Source organism: Octopus bimaculoides, chromosome 6 (assembly GCF_046866305.1).
Source record: "Octopus bimaculoides isolate indiv1 chromosome 6, ASM4686630v1, whole genome shotgun sequence".
Lineage (NCBI taxonomy): Eukaryota > Metazoa > Mollusca > Cephalopoda > Octopoda > Octopodidae > Octopus > Octopus bimaculoides.
This window is the reverse complement of record NC_142933.1, coordinates 83,955,026-83,972,978: the sequence shown is the minus strand read 5'-3', so window position 1 is coordinate 83,972,978 and position 17,953 is coordinate 83,955,026. Positions and strand designations below refer to the sequence as shown.

The following is a 17,953-nucleotide window of genomic DNA, read 5'->3' as shown; positions in this document are numbered from 1 at the left end:
ATCACCCGTTTAAGAAATACCCTACCATAAAAATAAATTTTCTACAATATCTTAAATGATTTTGAAGGAAATCTCCTGATTATATGTTCAGTATAAATCTTGTCATTTATCATTTTCTTTTCAGTTTTGCTGAAATATATAAATTACTGTTAATTAGAGAAATGAATTTAATTGCGTTAATTTTCTTATTAAATGTCCAACATTTAATTTCAACTTGTTTCGCCCACTTCAAATTCACACACACACACACACATATAGAAAAGTCCTTGAAGATTGAAAGACTCGATTAACACATGAATATATTTGCTACAGAATATATTTGTTACAGAATATATTTGTGAAAGAATTAGTGCATGAATCACTGAAGAACAGTAATGTGAGTAGAAACTAAACATCATTATATCAGTTCAATCCACACGTATCTCTCATTTTTTTCTACATTCTATGTTTCGATTTCTTTGCACACGGATATTTAAACATATTTACACAAATACATGAACGAAAACCGTTTTAAAATGCGGTTGAGAAGATCACTTCACAATTCTGTTGTCTTGGGTTTTAACCCATATGTGGAACATTGAGTAAAGGTTCCTATTTTAGCCCATATATATGTGTGCACGTGTGCCCTCTACAAACATTGTGCGTGCGAAAGGAATAAATAAGTCTGTTGATAATAATGATAATGTGTTCATTTACAGAAAATGAAATTTTATAGTGGGGCATATTTATGAGTGTATAAATATGCTATTCTATTCACGAAACATAACCACAGTATAATGAGAGAAAAAGTGAGGTAAAAAATAAAAGAACGCGGGTTCTTAATTACCCAAGCACCACATTTATTCCTTTAATTTCCATACGATAGATTCTAAAAGTTTGATCAAAATAAACAAAGGTAGATCTTTGTCTGAAAGTACGTGCAAAAGATGCTTATAGATAATGTTGATTTAGAAACAATGTCACAGAGGTTATAAGGAAATGAAACTGCGGTGAAAAGCAAGCTTACTTATAAAAGCAATATATAAGAGGCTTATTGCAGATATCTAATGTGAAGTCGAAAGATCAACGGTACAGAGTTTAAAAAGGGAAGCAGTTTAAGAGCATGCAGTTCCAGAATGAATATGGGGAAAATTTACTTAAATAATTTCTAAAGTTATTAATACGACAAAGAAAAGTAAGTAAATGTAACAAAACTTTATTAAGAATTTTGACGAAGAATTTGATCATTATTAAATTTAATCTGTATAGAATAGCATGTTTAAATTCCATAGGTGATATGCGTGGTTGCACAACGATGGTCATATGTTCACAAAGTAGCAAAAACTTTGGGTTTGTTATCACACAACATAAGATTAGCAATGAAAGATTCTGGATGTGTGCGAAGGTTTGCAAGAAAGGACCCAATGATTCAAAAGCTAATAAAACCAAAGGCTCAGCTGGTCTGAAGAGTTCTACAATAAGTAAGGAGATATTTGATCGAAAAAGTATCGATACCAGCTCTCCGAATCAAGATGTGTATATTCATACATGCATACATACATACATACATACATACATACATACATACATACGCACACATAAATAAACAAACATATAGATGGATAAATAGTTATACACACACACATATATTGTGAAGGTACATGACTCAGTGGTTAGAGTCTCGGGTTCACAATCCTGAGGTATTGAGTTCGATTCCCGGTCCGGGCTGTGTTGTGTCCTTAAGGAAGACACTTTATTTCACGTTGCTCCATTTCACTCTGCTGTAGAAATGAGTTGCGTCATCACTAGTGTCAAGCTGTAGAGAAGTGAGGCAGCTATGCATGGGCAACTACTGGTCTTCCATAAACAACCTTGCCGGAGTTGTGCCTTGAAGGGTAAATTTCTAGGTGCAGTCCCATGGTTTCATGGCCGAAAGGGTTCGTTATATATACACACACACACATACACACACACACACACACACACACACACACACACACACACACACACACACACACACACACACACACACACACACACACACACATATATATATATATATATATATACGAACACATGGCTCAACAAAAAAGCATGAAGGTCTGGTTGTTTACGGAGAACAGCTACACATGGAAGAATTAAACAGGGTATACGGAGACTGGTGCAAAAGGTAAATGAGAGTTAATAGTTGCTGAAAATGGCCGAAAATACTGACACTCTTATTTATATTATTTACATTCAATGGATATTTGTCCTCATCTGCTTTGTTGTTAACACAATGTTTCGGCTGATATACCCTCCAGCCTTAATCAGGTGTCTTGGGAGAAATTTCGAATCTGGGATCCCATTCCTAAGGTATTTTTCGATGATGTTGTTGTTATTATTATTATTATTATTATTATTATTATTATTATTATTATTATTATTATTAGCCACCAACGAGACCGCAAATGAAAAATATAAGTTAATCCTAGAGAGCGCAATATTCCTAAAGGTCAGCAATGGTCTTCTTCGGTCACGAGTGGACGGCCATCATATATATTATCTTATATACCTTTTATTAAGTTGCCTATACGGCTGTAGGCTCGCGGCTAACATCTATATTATTTTTAGCAATATTATCGTTCTTATATTTAAGTATTATATATATATATAGGAGAATATACAAAAAATAACAACAGACGAGGACAGGTGGTGTAAATAACAAAAGTATATATTAGTATGACGCTCGGGAATACGGAAAGTCTTTGACGTTTCGAGCTACGCTCTTCAACAGAAAGAATACGGAGACAAGGAGAAAAACACGGAGACGGTAGGTGAAGCAAAGTAAGGTAAAAAAAGATGATAAAGGAGGTTTACAAAAGTGGAAAAGTTCAAAAGTTTTTTTCAAAAGTTTTTTAGACGTCGTGGTATATTGAAGCGATTTCCAATCAGAAGATGGGTCCAGTGTAATCCGTGGGTAGGAGAGGTGCAGCCCCCATTCCTTTATTTTGTATACAACAGTTATATATATATATATATATATATATATATATATATATATATATATATTATATATATATACGTGTGTATACACTTCTCTAAGTATTAAATATATATGTTTTGCAAACAATTTGCACATGCAAGTGATACCAGTCGAAAACTCCGCATACCAGAAGCCAGCGAGTGTGTGGTGTCATCAGGAGAGAATACGCGCCGTTTCGGGGCCTACCTCTCGACGGCATTAATGCGCACTGATATGAGGCTCCGCTTGTAAATGAAAGACGGAAGAAGGAATATGCGAGAATTTATTAATCACGACATCTAGCATCGGTGCAGATGTATATGGTCGGGTGATAAATAGATACAGCTCGTTAAAATAACAATTCCGCAATGTAACTTATCGTTTTGTAGAAAGAAAAACAGCCAGATGGAGGTAATATCTTCATTTATATAGTAGACCAAAAATAAAATCACAGATAGGGAACAAAGAGAAATGAACACGCAATACAGCGAGGAAGATATTAAAAATAACCGTTTACAAATATGGATGTATAAACACCCTCGGTCAAAGCTGCATGACGCAAGCTCGCTCATACAAGCATCCGCGAAAATGTGAGCATACGCATGATATCATATCACATGTGTGCGTATGCTCACATTTTCGCGGATGATTGCATGAGCGAGTGTATTCGCATCATGCAGCTTGCCCGAGGGCGATTATACATCCATATTTGTTAACGGTTATTTGTTATACTTTCCTCGCATTATTGCGTATTCGTTTCTCTTGTTTTCACATCTGTCATTTTTGATCTTTTATATAAATGAAGATATTTTCTCCGTCTGATTGTTTTTCTTTTTACAAAAGGAGAAGTTACGTTGCGGAACTGTTGTTTTATCAATTTGTATCTATTTATCACTCGACGAGATACATGTGCGTCGCCGGATGCTCCTGAACCAGTTGTTGAGTGTCCCACCCATCAGGGCTCGATACTAGATGTGTCAGAAGAATTGTCGTGAACAATAAATTCTCCTATACTCCATCTCCAGTCTTTCATTTAACATATATATAACGATCACAATGAAAATGACCGTGCTTCACCAGTAAGCTACCAAGTGTAAACCATTCGTTATACTATACAATAATATGTGTGTGTGTGTGTGTGTGTGTGTGTGTGTGTGTGTGTGTGTGTGTTTGTGTGTGTGTGTGTATGTGTGTACGTGGGTATACACATATATGAATATTATATCTATCTATCTATCTATCTATCTATCTATCTATCTATCTATATATATATATGTATGCATATATATATATATATATATATATATATATATATATATATATATATATATATATATATATATATATATATATATAGAGAGAGAGAGAGAGAGAGAGAGAGGTGTACACACATATATAAGTATTATATATATATACAGACACAAACACACGTAGTGTTTGCCTGTCTATGATTTCCTGTATGAATGTTTAAAGAGGGATGCTGCCAATCCATTCAACTTAATGTCAGAGGTGCTTTGAACTAACAAATAGTTGAGGAACACTAATATTGCAGCTTCGGCGTCGTGTTGTTTTGTAACGATCACTCTCTTAGCTTTCGAATATTGATCAGATGCGAATGAAATTGTAGTTTATAAGAATCTGCTATATTTCTGGTTCGTAAGCTCACTTTTCAGTAGCAAAATGTTCTTGTGCAGCTGTTGCTGTTCAGTAGGATTGATTACCTTAAAGCGGGTTGCCTTCACTCGGTAACAGTGAGGAGATACGATAGGGTAAGGGACTGATACCAGGTAAACAGTTGGTATAAAGTAAAAAAAAAAAAATGAGCAGTCTATTAATTTTTGAAAAGTGTGTTGGTCAAAATAACTTGTAGGTGAGAAGAGTAACTGGTGCAAGCAATTCAAAATATATAGCGATAGCAATTGTTGTTTGAGAAACCTAATTAATTTTAAACTCGAAAAGTGTTTTCCAATAACCAATTGTTGTTACCGATAAATCTAATTAATTTTTTCAAAAAAAAAAAAAAATGAATGATAAAAGGAAAAAGGAAAAGAGAGAAAACTGATTTCATAAGAAAGCTATAGAAATTTATGTCTTATTTTTTCTTTCTCAGCAATCCTCTCTTAAGCTGCAGTAAAGTAAGAATTGTTTTAAACACAGTATATTCAATGGAGCAAGTCGCAGCTGATCGATTCTATCGAGATTGACTAGTTTTCAAATTGTCGATGGTTCAAACGACATCACTGCAATTGCACAAAGGTCATGGCCAAGGCAATAACACCAAAATACTCCAGTCACTACATCTAGTAGAATCCAACAAAAACATTATGTGGAATCTTTTTTTTTTATGTTGTCATTCATTATAGGTGTTTGTCTCAAACATTCCCTGATTCAGTAGACTTGTAAAGTAAGGCATTCTTGCTGTGATTATCTCGTATTTCACCAATTAATACATGCAAAACTACATTTTCCATTATAATGCATATACATTTTCAGTGATGATGGAATTCAGGGAGATTAGGTTACTACTACTAGTAATTCTACCAAGTGTGATGAAAATCTCTCGATGCTCGTGTATATTGAGTAGTTAATACAGGACTTTAAGTGCTTCTCTGCCTGCCTAATTATCTAGTGTTTCATTAACATCTAATGTAATCAGTACAACAATTAGTCAAATGGATCCATTACCTTTAAAATTTCGTGAAATTATTAAATTTCCTGGGTTTAAACTTTCTGGTATTATAAAAAGAAACAGCAGCATGCATGGGATTCGTGCAACTGACGGTGTGTATATAAATTATCTAAGCCGGAGGATTTGATTCTGTTTATAAAATTATTCGCATATATATGCCATTATGTGAATATCTGACTCCTTTTTACGACAATCCTACGTAATTCGCACTTTAAAAGTCCCATGTAAATCAAAAAGCACAATTACATCTGAATGTCTAGCGCACACTTATATTCATATTTATTTTATTTTTCATTGCTTTTCTGGTTCATGTAGGTGAACTTGACTTATTCAACTTATTCAGATAATTATTCTGATGTCTACGTAACTATATTTGCATTTACCTATTTCGAAAGAGACGAACGGGCAGTAAATAGATTAGATAAATGATTGCTCGGACAACTGATATAATCATAAGCAAGGGTAACCCCACTGAACATAATTACGGGGCCTGAATATTGTATATGGATAATTCTAATTTCGGATAACTGATATTCAAATACACGAAGTTCGACCGTATACATGTCAATTGTATGTCTTCATCCGCATTGGCTAATCCACGAGTGAGTGTCTGCGTTTATATAAGTGCATCTATGTAACGATACACACACACACACACACACACACACACATATATTTATATATATATAGCCTGTTCGAGTGAGATCTTGTGATTAAGCATGAAGACGTTCTCTTGTGTACATGTGTAATGGGAATTTTTATTTTGCAGTGTGTCTATTTTCTTCTGTGCGGTTATCTTTATATGCGTGAATATGAGCATTTGTAAGATTGCATGTTTATGAAAGCGCTTGAAAGTGTCCGTATAAGTGACTAAATATTCGTATCTGTTCTGTTCAAATGTTTGCGTATGCATCTGTACCCATTGATGTGTGAGCATTTTCTCTATATATATATGAGTGCAGAATTCTCTTTTGTTTTGTGTTCGTCTTTCATGTTCCTACCGATGAATTACAGTACGTAAATTTTGATAAGTGGTAGCCAGGAGCCAGGTGTTAAGTCTACAGGACAGTAAAAAAATAATATACAATAAAACAAAAAATAGAAAGTAAATCACCGCGAGAATGGATGTGAATGTGGATCTCGGACAGCAGGGGAGTCTATGCATATAATGATAACTGTGGCTGTCCTGATCGCACCAACATAGCAATTTTCTTGTGTCTAACGATGTCCCGAAATAGCAAAACAAAAACAAGAGTGACTACAACTACAACAAAAACGCCAACTAATCGATAACTGAAAATGAACAGTAATTCTACTGGTGATGCCGCTAGTGAGTGGTGGTGGATGTGGAGGCGGTGACATTGGTGAGGACTAAATGTAATGGATGAAGCGTTTCCTTCTAATTTTTTTATCTGTATTTCAAGTGCAGTATGTGGAGATGTTAGCAAGAGCGAGAGAGAGAGAGAGAGAGAGAGAGAGAGAGAGAGAGAGAAAGAGAGAGAGAGAGAGAGAGAGAGAGAAGTAGGGAAGAGAATGAGAGAGAGAAAGAGAAAGTTGAAAGAAGAGAAAGGTGATATAAATGAAAGAAAGGCAGAGAAAATAAGCAACAGTGAAGTAGCAGAAGAGAGAATGTGGAGGGAGAAGAAGAAAAGAGACACATGAAATAAGACAGAGGTGAAAGGAACCAGGTGAAGAAACAAGAACGAGATGAAAGAACAGAGACACAAACGACAAGTAATATATAGAAGTGTGTATGTGCGTGAGGTGAATGCGTGTGTCAGTGTATGAGAGAGAAGCGGTGGAGTAGGAAATAAAGAGAAAAACGTAGAAGCAATAATTGAGCCAGAAATGTGATGTTTACAACCAGCTCAATTCGATCAACTTTATAAATGGCTTCATCGCACAAATTCAATGAAGTGTACAGTTCTAAAGTTGGAACGTTACGTCCGTAAAGAAATATTTCCACAACACAGATACACACAATTTTAGATGCACACATATATAAGTGTGTGCGCATACGCATAGCTTTTCACATCCTTATACAGACACATTCGACAATTCTTTACATACATGTACATACATATAGCTTTCACTCGATTGCTCTTTATATAGTGCTCGTTCTAAAACTGCTATCCCGCCTATCTTTACCGTTAATAGACAGCCATTTTGGAATTCATTATATTTTAAACCTGCTTGCTGTTATCTCATCACGCACACAGATGATATCATTGCTTTCTCCGTTATTTCTATTCTATATCTTCATACACTACTCCTGCTCGTCGTCCCGAATTTACTCTCCACTGTTCCTTGTTTCAACTAGATCTTTTTATATTTCTCAACACACATATCAACCTGTAAATTTTTCTTCTAGCTGTTTCTTTTCCATGCACAAATTTACTATTTCTCTCCACACTCTCTGTCTCTCTCTACTTCTCTTCAGTCTTTTCTCAAGACTTACATTCATTCAGGTTTATTTACATTCCCTTCTTGTCTTCAAAGAAATACAATTTAGCACAAACCTTTCATTCATTCTTCAATTTCTCCCGGTGTCACTGATCTACAACACTACACTTTTTTATCATATATTCTTGCTGACTAAGTAAAGGTCTTTTAAATTTAGTATTGTCTTTACTCTCCAGCTCTTTCTTAATTTTACTTTTTACTTCCTATAATTATATTCTCTTTCCCAAACTTTTATTACTGCTTATCTCTTATACGAACGAACATGTCTTCGATTCAACGAACGAACATGTATTCGATCGCTTGGCATTTTAGGAATAAGTGCTTGATCTACCTCAAATGGCATTATACCATCTTAGAAATGGGAAAGGCAGAATGGTAATATAGATTTAAATGGCCCAAAAATGATGGATTGTTCATTGATAGAGGATCTGTGAACGTAGATCAACAAAACACTGCCTTACAACAGCCACTACCTCTAATCCCCGATATGTTGAAAATGCGAGGTGTCAATATCAGCAGAACATCGACCAGAATGTCATATGAACTTAAGCCTCTTCTCTGTATATTCTAATTTCAAATTCTCAGCGAATTTTGCGTCTCAACCTTGCACACTTGGTAAAATAAACTTCCAGGATATCCATGAGGGGGTGGTGAAAACTTCCGGGCTTGCAGTAAAGGAAAATACAGGAGGATCACCTAATTATGATTTTAATCAACACATTCCCCACTCAGATTGCACTAATTGCAGCGGCCCTTCAGTTTTTCTAAACCCTGTAAAAGAACTCGGAATGTTGGGACTCTAAACATGCGATACCCTTAAAGCGAGGAACTTTAGGCACCCCGTCGTAGGTGTTTCAGTACCTCACTATTTCTGCCTGTGTAGGAAGGGATAAACTCCCGCAAACCCCTATTATTAAGAAAAAAAAAACTATCAGCTACGAGAGAAGGAATAGAATCGACTATACCCTTTCCCCCAAGAAGTACCTAAACTACGGAACCGAACACAGTTTTGAGTAGTTTCTCTCACCCAAACTTCTCGTTATATTATTCCCCTGCGATTTTAATATATCACCTTTGCACTTCTCATCCAGATCTATTCCGTCTATAATTTCTCTATCACTCTAATATCTTCTGTATTTATATCATAACTGTCACAGTCTTTCATTTTCTCCTTCCTTCACTCTCTCTCTCTCTCTCTCTCTCTCTCTCTCTCTCTCTCTCTCTCTCTCTCTCACACTCAGTTCATTCACTTCGTATTTTCCAATCTTTATCTCCTGCCATTAAGCACAGTATTCGAACATTACTTGACAATCCGTTGACTGTAAATAAAAGTGTTATTTTTAGAAAGCAGCTGAGGCCGATCATTATTATATCCGCTATTTTCTCTTCCCATTTACCTCTCTCCCTCTATCTATCTCTATCTCTATCTCTTTATCTGTCTTTGTTATTTCTGCTTCTTTTCCCCAATAATCGCCGCTTCTCGCTTTTGGAGATAACTAATTGTTCGAAGATCTGGTTACTCTGCTCTTTCCTCATTGATATCAATCTGTAAACGTACCGAATAAACTTTCCTTCTACCAAACTCAACAAATATAATTTCAAAAAGAAAAAATAAATAAAATAAAAAAGTATGAAACAAAACATATAACAACAACCAAATAAAACAAAAAAAGAAAGCACCCTTCGGAAAACAAAATATTCAACAATAACAAGCAATGACTTCAATTAAAGGAAGCCAAGAGAATGCTTAACTAAATAACCTAAAATAAAACAGAGACAGCGTGAGATAGCGTGTTACTAACAAATGAAATGCCTGTTGTTTACTGTGTATTTCAATATTTTCATTACTCGTGATTTAATGAATGATAAGTTTTAAAGAACGCAAATATTGAGTTATTTTCCACTGAACAGATCCTCATCCATTATTAAACAAATTAATTGCCAACATACATTTGATATATTTTCGAACATATGCTTGCACGGGTATACATACATACATACACGCATACATACATACATACATACATACATACATACATACATACCCGCACGCACATAAACACACATACACGCATACACATAGACAGACAAGCGCGTGCGCACAAACATGTATGTGATTTAGAACCTGTAGCTCATTGTGTTACAAGTTCCATCCCGTTGCACAGTACCTTGGAATCATTATTTACTATAATCCTGCTTTGACTAATTAATACCTTGTGAGTGGAACTCGACATGTGTTTTTGTATTCACACACAATCTCTCTCTCTCTCTCTCTCTCTCTCTCTCTCTCTCTCTCTCTTCCCTTTTCTCACACAAGTATATGTGTAACAATTACTGACACCAATACAACAACAGAGAGCCACTGTCTTAAATTTTGTAAGGCCCATGCTTTGTGGTTCGTGTGTTGCACTTACGATCTCCAGATCGTTGTCCATTTCCAGGACTGGGCGGTGCAATTTATTCTTGAGCACAATGCTTCATTTCCCGAGGCTCCACTCCACTCACCTGTAAATGATGAACCCTGCGACGAACTGGCGTCTTTTCTGGGAGAAATGCTGTCATGTCGGTCTCTTATACGTCATTGAAACCGGATATCCAGCCCTATAATTCCTAGGACAATAATGTTCATCGGAGTTTTTTTCTCTACCTCTCATTTGTAAAACCAAACGTACGTGTTTTAACTCTCAATTAGTGCTCCAGTTTATGTTACTCTGTTCGGTTTTAAAAACCAACAACTAAATTTACCTCAGATCACATGAATCAATAGCGCCCTTTTAAAGCCTAGCCAGTCCATCGCAGCCTTACTCAAGAAACAGGAAGTAAGAGTGAGAGAAAGTTGGGGCGAAAGAGTACAACAGGGGTCGCCACCACCGCCTGCCGGAGCCTCGTGGAGTTTAGGTGTTTTCGCTCAATAAACACACACAACGCCCGGTTTGGAAATCGAAACCGCGATCCTCCGACCGCGAGTCCGCTGCCCTAACCACTGGGCCATTGCGCCTCCACATGTACCGCCTTAAAAACGTGACGGAATGGTCAATATATATAGAAATGCCCTATGCTCGAAAAAAATATATAAAATAAATGGGGTTGGAATCTCATTGATCATTTATATCGACTATTAGGACTAAATGCAAGAACTAGATTTATTTCTTCACTACCAATATTGTATAATTTCTCTTATCTTAAGATAATACGAAAGTTATTGAGGGGTGTATTGCTGTTACTCATGATGATGATTGGTTCCAGATCCGGATGATCCAGTATACCTATTAGGTCAATCGTCCAAGCTGTGACCCAAGTTTTTTTTGGCAGATGTAATATATCTAAGTCTACAACATCCAATGTACTTTATTCAAAACGAAGTTGTGATAATAGCAAATGTTTCCCACCGCTTGTAGCAGATGGAACAACTATACAGAGACTTCCTAGATCGGCTCGACAAATTGAGATTTGATTGTAGTGCGGATAGCATCCTGCAAATTCAGATATTTGCAACGTATTAGCAATGTAATTAATCAAATAACTATTTTTCTCAATTTTAAAGTGCTTGTTGGATTGCATTCAAAACTGGGTCACAGGTAGCATCACTTAATCGGCTTCCATCTTTGATCGAATGAGATTTTAAATGGCACCTATACTTTATCAGCAATATCATCAAGGTTTATTCATCCTTCAACTTATTCTCGGTATAAGTTTTCCGTCGAGACCAAGCGTGGTTTTATTTTATTACATTTTAAACGCACAATGATGGGGTGACATTTGATATTTGGTGTTCCCTTTATAACCAACATACACCAACCTCTCGAAATAGACCTACTGTCTGTAAACAACTCCGTTGCACATTCCAAATGGTTCTGCCAATCTTTTGGTTTTTCTTAATAGCAAAACAGTATATATATATATATATATATATATATATATATATATATATATATATATATATATATATATATATATATATATATATATATATATATATATATATATATATATGCATAAATGTACGTATATATATATATATATATATATATATATATATATATATACACATGTGTGTGTGTGTGTGTGTGTGTGTGTGTGTGTGTGTGTGTGTGTGTGTGTGTGCGTGTGTATGTGTGTGTGTGTGAACAAGAATCACTCATTTTATGGAAGTAATACATTCCTGAAATTCTGGCCTTATAGCAGGATTCCGGAAGGCAAAATTAAGTTTGCTAATCATTTTCATATTATCAGGTGAAATTGCATATATACGACGGGCTTCTTTCAGTTTCCGTCTTCGAAATCCACTCACAAGGCTTTGGTCGTCCCGAGGCTATAGTAGAAGACACTTGCCCAAGATTCCACACAGTGGGACTGAACCCGGAACCATGTGGTTGGTAAGCAAGCTACTTACCACACAGCCACTCCTGCACCTATCATAACAATGATAAATTGAACAACTTTCCAAATCCAGAATTACGGGAAAGGATGCTTATCCAGCAGAGCTTCCTTATACAAAATATGCCATGGTCTATATTGTTAAGTAAGCTGAAATAACATACATGCAATCTTATACAGTCTGATGATAACTGGAAGCGAAGACATATCTTTTGGCGATGACGTCAGGATTAAGAGAAGGAAATCGAAGCGTTACTGTCAAGTTGACAAAACGTAGTTCATATACGAAGGTCTAAGCGATTCCGCGTTATTAATGATAGAATCAACAACTGAAAATATGATGATGATGATGATGATGATGATGATGAATATGGCAACAACAACGACAAAGTCAATGAATATACCAATAAAGAGGACAACGATGACAATAATGATGACGACGACGACGACGATGATGATGATGATATTGAGGATGATAATGATAGTGATGACGAACCTCTATAATTTAAGAGTTAAAATCAAATACAATCTACCAGCTTCGTTGTGTATTCTCAGTGATAGATGTTCCACTTAAAGATTTACCTAATTAACGTTTACTTCGACCAGAACAGTTTCCGGTCTGAAGATTGACTTTCAAACTCTGATTTCTTCATTTAGCTGAAAGATTGATAGATACAGTTTCCATCCATTATACGATAATACATTTTCCATACGTCAAATATATTTAATCATATGCAAAAATAAACCGCAGAATCTCTTTGTTCTCAAGAATATAAACGCGTATATAATCAAGATGGAATGCATATTTACGAGCATACACCTACACACGAGCAATTAAAAAGAAATGAACTTAAGTTCACATAAACATTCACACGGATAAAAGTACAAACTATATAGATTGGTAATACTACAGACCATATATCTATAAATATAGGCAGAGAAACTGGAGGAATATTTACATAGAAAAATCCACAATGTAAATACGGACATTACTTAATCCTGTTTTAGTCATTGCGTCTGGTGTTTAAGATATCTAATTCACTTATAGATGCTTTATGATTATAAGTATATACATCCATTGTTGCTTAGTCATATGTAATCAATAGATGTTACCGTACGAAAATAATTCAATTCCCGATCATAAACAATGAAGAAACTGAATGGCAATGCTCTGTAGTCCAAGAAAACATATTGCAACATTAACGAAGCTATGAACTAGATTCATTGCACCATATATTACACGATTAAGTGTTTAGTAAAAGGAGAAAATTGCTTAAGTCCTGTATTCAAGGTTAGCGCAGAACGAATGATTACAGGAGAATTACGTCAAAGTAAATATGTTGTAGAATGCAGACAAAAGAGAAACATGACGCAGTGTGCATAACACACTCACATGTAAATGCACGAATTTATGGTTATGATTATGTTGTCTTGCAATCGGGTATAAAATCAACCACATCTCTAACTACAATCCTTCTCACACTGTTGATTGCTGTCTTAGCTAAGAAACTTCGGCTTCACATTGGAAAAGACGTACACGAACGTATACCGCCATTTGTTTCCGTCTCGTTGTTTACGTTGTTTATGCTTTAATTTTTTAATCTCCTACGAAATAACTGCACTATTGTAAATTGTAATTTGAATAAATTTCCTTTATACACACACACACACACACACACATTGCTAGTTAAGGCTTATAATTGAACAGATCACCATATTGTGTAGGTTTCGAGCTGAATATTGCCATCAAAGAACATTTGATGCGAAACAGACGCAGAATTCTGACCATTTATATATCGTAACTAGTAATATATTTTCAACACTATAAAAATAGACTGACTTTATTACTTACACTGAGTGTGCTTTTGATTCCGACAAATGGACAACTAACTGACAATATATCATATGCGTGTTTGTGTGTGTTATGTATTCCATATAATATAGACTTCATTACTCTGAACGAAATCGAAAGGTCAACCACGCCCTTATTGATTTAACCTTTTATCGCACAGGATCGATAAGCTAATTAATAGCAATCTATTGGACGTGTTTCAATTGAATACGGGCTGTGTTTACAAATTATCTGGATTTTAGCCAAAGTCCGATATCAATATCCAAATTGAAATGAAAGAGGAATATCTACAATGACTGAAGCGTTAAACAAACCGAGTCTTTAGTCTATCTATGGCACAAGCACTCTTGACGAGCGTTGCTCCTTATAACTGAATTAAGTTTAACCTCAGTTCAACCCCGAGAAAAGAGACGTTTTCATTGGATGAAGAGTATGTTCTATTGTACTAATGCATTTAACTTATTTTTAAAAATCAACTGTGTTGCCAAATACATTCATAAAATGGTGGACAACATGTGATTATATATATATACACATATACATAGATATACATATACACAGACACACACACATATATATCCTATCTTACAACTTCTCTGCATTAAGACATAAAATGTAAGACCTTTCTTACCCTGATGACAGAGGCTTATGTTATCCAACGCTTATTGCTTTCATTACGGACACATATTGTGATGATGGATCTTCGAGACAGCTGTTGGGCTTATATATATATATATATATATATATATATATATATATATATATATATATATATATATATATATATATATATATATATATGTATATATATATATATATATATATATATATATATATGGTATATCGGATCAGCCAGTATATCTTTGAAATGTCTCTTCCGCAACCACCAGCCGTCTTTTACAGTCCCAGAAAGACGGTTTTTCACGTCCCTGGCCCGCCGTGTGTGACGCCCCAGAGATCAAGGGACTCTGTGCAATATTAGGTGGACTATAAAACAACATCTAGACCCACAGAAATCCAATACCACTCCAGCTCTCCAAACAGCTGCCCTCTAAACAACAACTGTCTCGACCCCAACGGAATAGCAAAGGCGTATATCGGAATGACAGGCAATTCGTTCAAGGAGAGGTATGCCCAACATCTTGCATCATACAAAGACAGAAACAAAAATCATGCGACATCCCTATTGAATATGGCATGGACATTGAAAGAAGGTGGTATAAGCAATCCCCAGATAGAATGAATAATTATTGCTAAAGCCAAAAGATACAGAGGACGGGGTACCAAATGTGAACTCTCTATTACTGAAAAATTAAACATTATACAATCAACAGATAACATCTTAAATATTAGGGATGAAACTTCTCTCTGCGTACACAAGCAATATTTTACACTCAAATATTTTGAATAAGATCCCCTATAAACGCAGGTAAGCCTAAACGTGAACACACAGCACACAAACTTCACAATGACACACCATACAATTATAAGAACAATATGCCCAAAATAAAATCATATAATGCAAAATAATGCAGACAAATTTACAACAAAACAATTTACCCAAAATACAAATCGAAGGAAGACAAGCGTCCAAAAGATGCCACTCAAGATTAACGTCCCTTGGTTCATTATTCATCGATTTATCTACGAGAATTTACGAGAAATGCTGTGAACGAAGTAAGACTGTTTTCCAAAATGGAGGCGAACATCTTCCTACGTGTGATCAGCTTGAAACAATATTCATATATTAGCATATTTTCCTACTTAACATGAAACCAATGGTAACCTTCATTCACATGTAAAGAAATTATATATCCACCAATGTATTGCTGAGCACTCATTTCATTGTTCGACATTTACGTATATATATATATATATATATATATATATATATATATATATATATATATATATATATATATATATATATATGGGAGAATATACGAAAAAACAACAACAGACGAAGACAGGTGGTGTAAATAACAAAAGGATGTATTAGTATGACGCTCGGGAATACGGAAAGTCTTTGACGTTTCGAGCTACGTTCTTCAACAGAAATAATACGGAGACAAGGAGAAAAGCACGGGGAAAAAAAATTGAATAGTGTCCAGTCAACGGTCAATCATAATATATATATATATATATCAAATTAAAAGGGTAAGGGATCATCAATTTATTAATTTATTAATAAATCAACAATTAATAATTTCTACCAAGCCCTTCGGTATGTAAGCACCATTATCGGTGGAGAACTTATTTAAAAGTTCATATATATTTATAAACATAATTTAGGGATCAGCAAATATTTGCTTCACCACATACCGATATATATATATATATCGATAGATACATAAATACATATATACTTATATACATATATACATATATATAAGTATACATACATACAATCTATTCATATATATACCTATAAGTAATAGTTTAACAAACGAAATGTAAAAGGGAAGAGGAATATGAATGAAGACCACTTTAAAATACAATTTCAATATAAACTATTTGTTTTGCATTTTATACTGAGAAAGATTTGACAGTTCTGTCTTATAGTTAAAAAGGTACTCTGACTGACATTAAATGGAAATGCCAAATTATTCTGACAGTTGACAGACAGATATAAAACTTTTCATGAATTTAAATGTAAACGAAAGTGTAAAACAAATTGTGCTTTGTGATCTTGAGCTATTTTTCAGAGTCTGCAAGCTTTTGGTGATCATTAGAACAAGGATTGGTTGGTTCCAGATTGCATAAGGACTTAGCATCGTGCAAGAGATTATATATATATATATATATATATATATATATATATATATATATATATATATATGTATGTGTGTGTGTGTGTGTGTGTGTGTGTGTGTGTGTGTGTGTATACATTTATATATATTCATATATATATATATATATATATATATATATATATATATATATATATATATATATATATATTCAAAAATATATTAGATAAATTTGTTACAACGGTGATTGGGAATTGAAACCATTCGCATATTCAAATCATCAATATCTTAGTCTTTAAAGCTTATTTACTTTTATCTTAAATATTGACTTTTTTTTCGTGTTTAGGTCGATACCAGCATGATCGACCAAACCTATGATCAAATAATTGCAACAGTTACCACCCAATCTTTATCAAACGTTGTGTACTCGTGACTTCATTATTAATATGTATTTTTCTGAAGATAGTAGGGTGTAATGTATGAAAGCTTTCGCTGCTAAGTCTAGTAAGACGAATGAGTATATAGAGATTCCATCATTGCTAAATGTTTCAGATAAATATAGTAGTGCAAATTTTCTGGTATATATCTACATGATTTATTAAGTGGCTGTCACATAAGCGTGGTTTTGGAAGAGATATTAAAATTTAGACTATAATAGTTGCCGTGTCTTGACTAGATAAGCGCTTTCGACAATCTGGGAGTCGTGAGCTTCTTTTTTTTAATTTAATTTTTTGTCGGAATTGGTAAAATGCATGACCGGTACATGAATATTGCAAAAGAAAGATATTTAACTGAAGCAAAGTTTTTTGCTATGAAAGGGTGAATTCATTTAAAAGTTG

The 17,953-nt window shown here is 34.6% G+C and overlaps 1 protein-coding gene across 3 annotated transcripts in view; it reads right to left on the bottom strand.

The window, feature by feature from the left end:
* The window catches only part of LOC106870527 (BAI1-associated protein 3), a 1,021,331-nt gene that overhangs the window by 324,377 nt on the left and 679,001 nt on the right, over window positions 1-17,953 (bottom strand). The gene's annotated exons all lie outside the window — the stretch shown is intronic.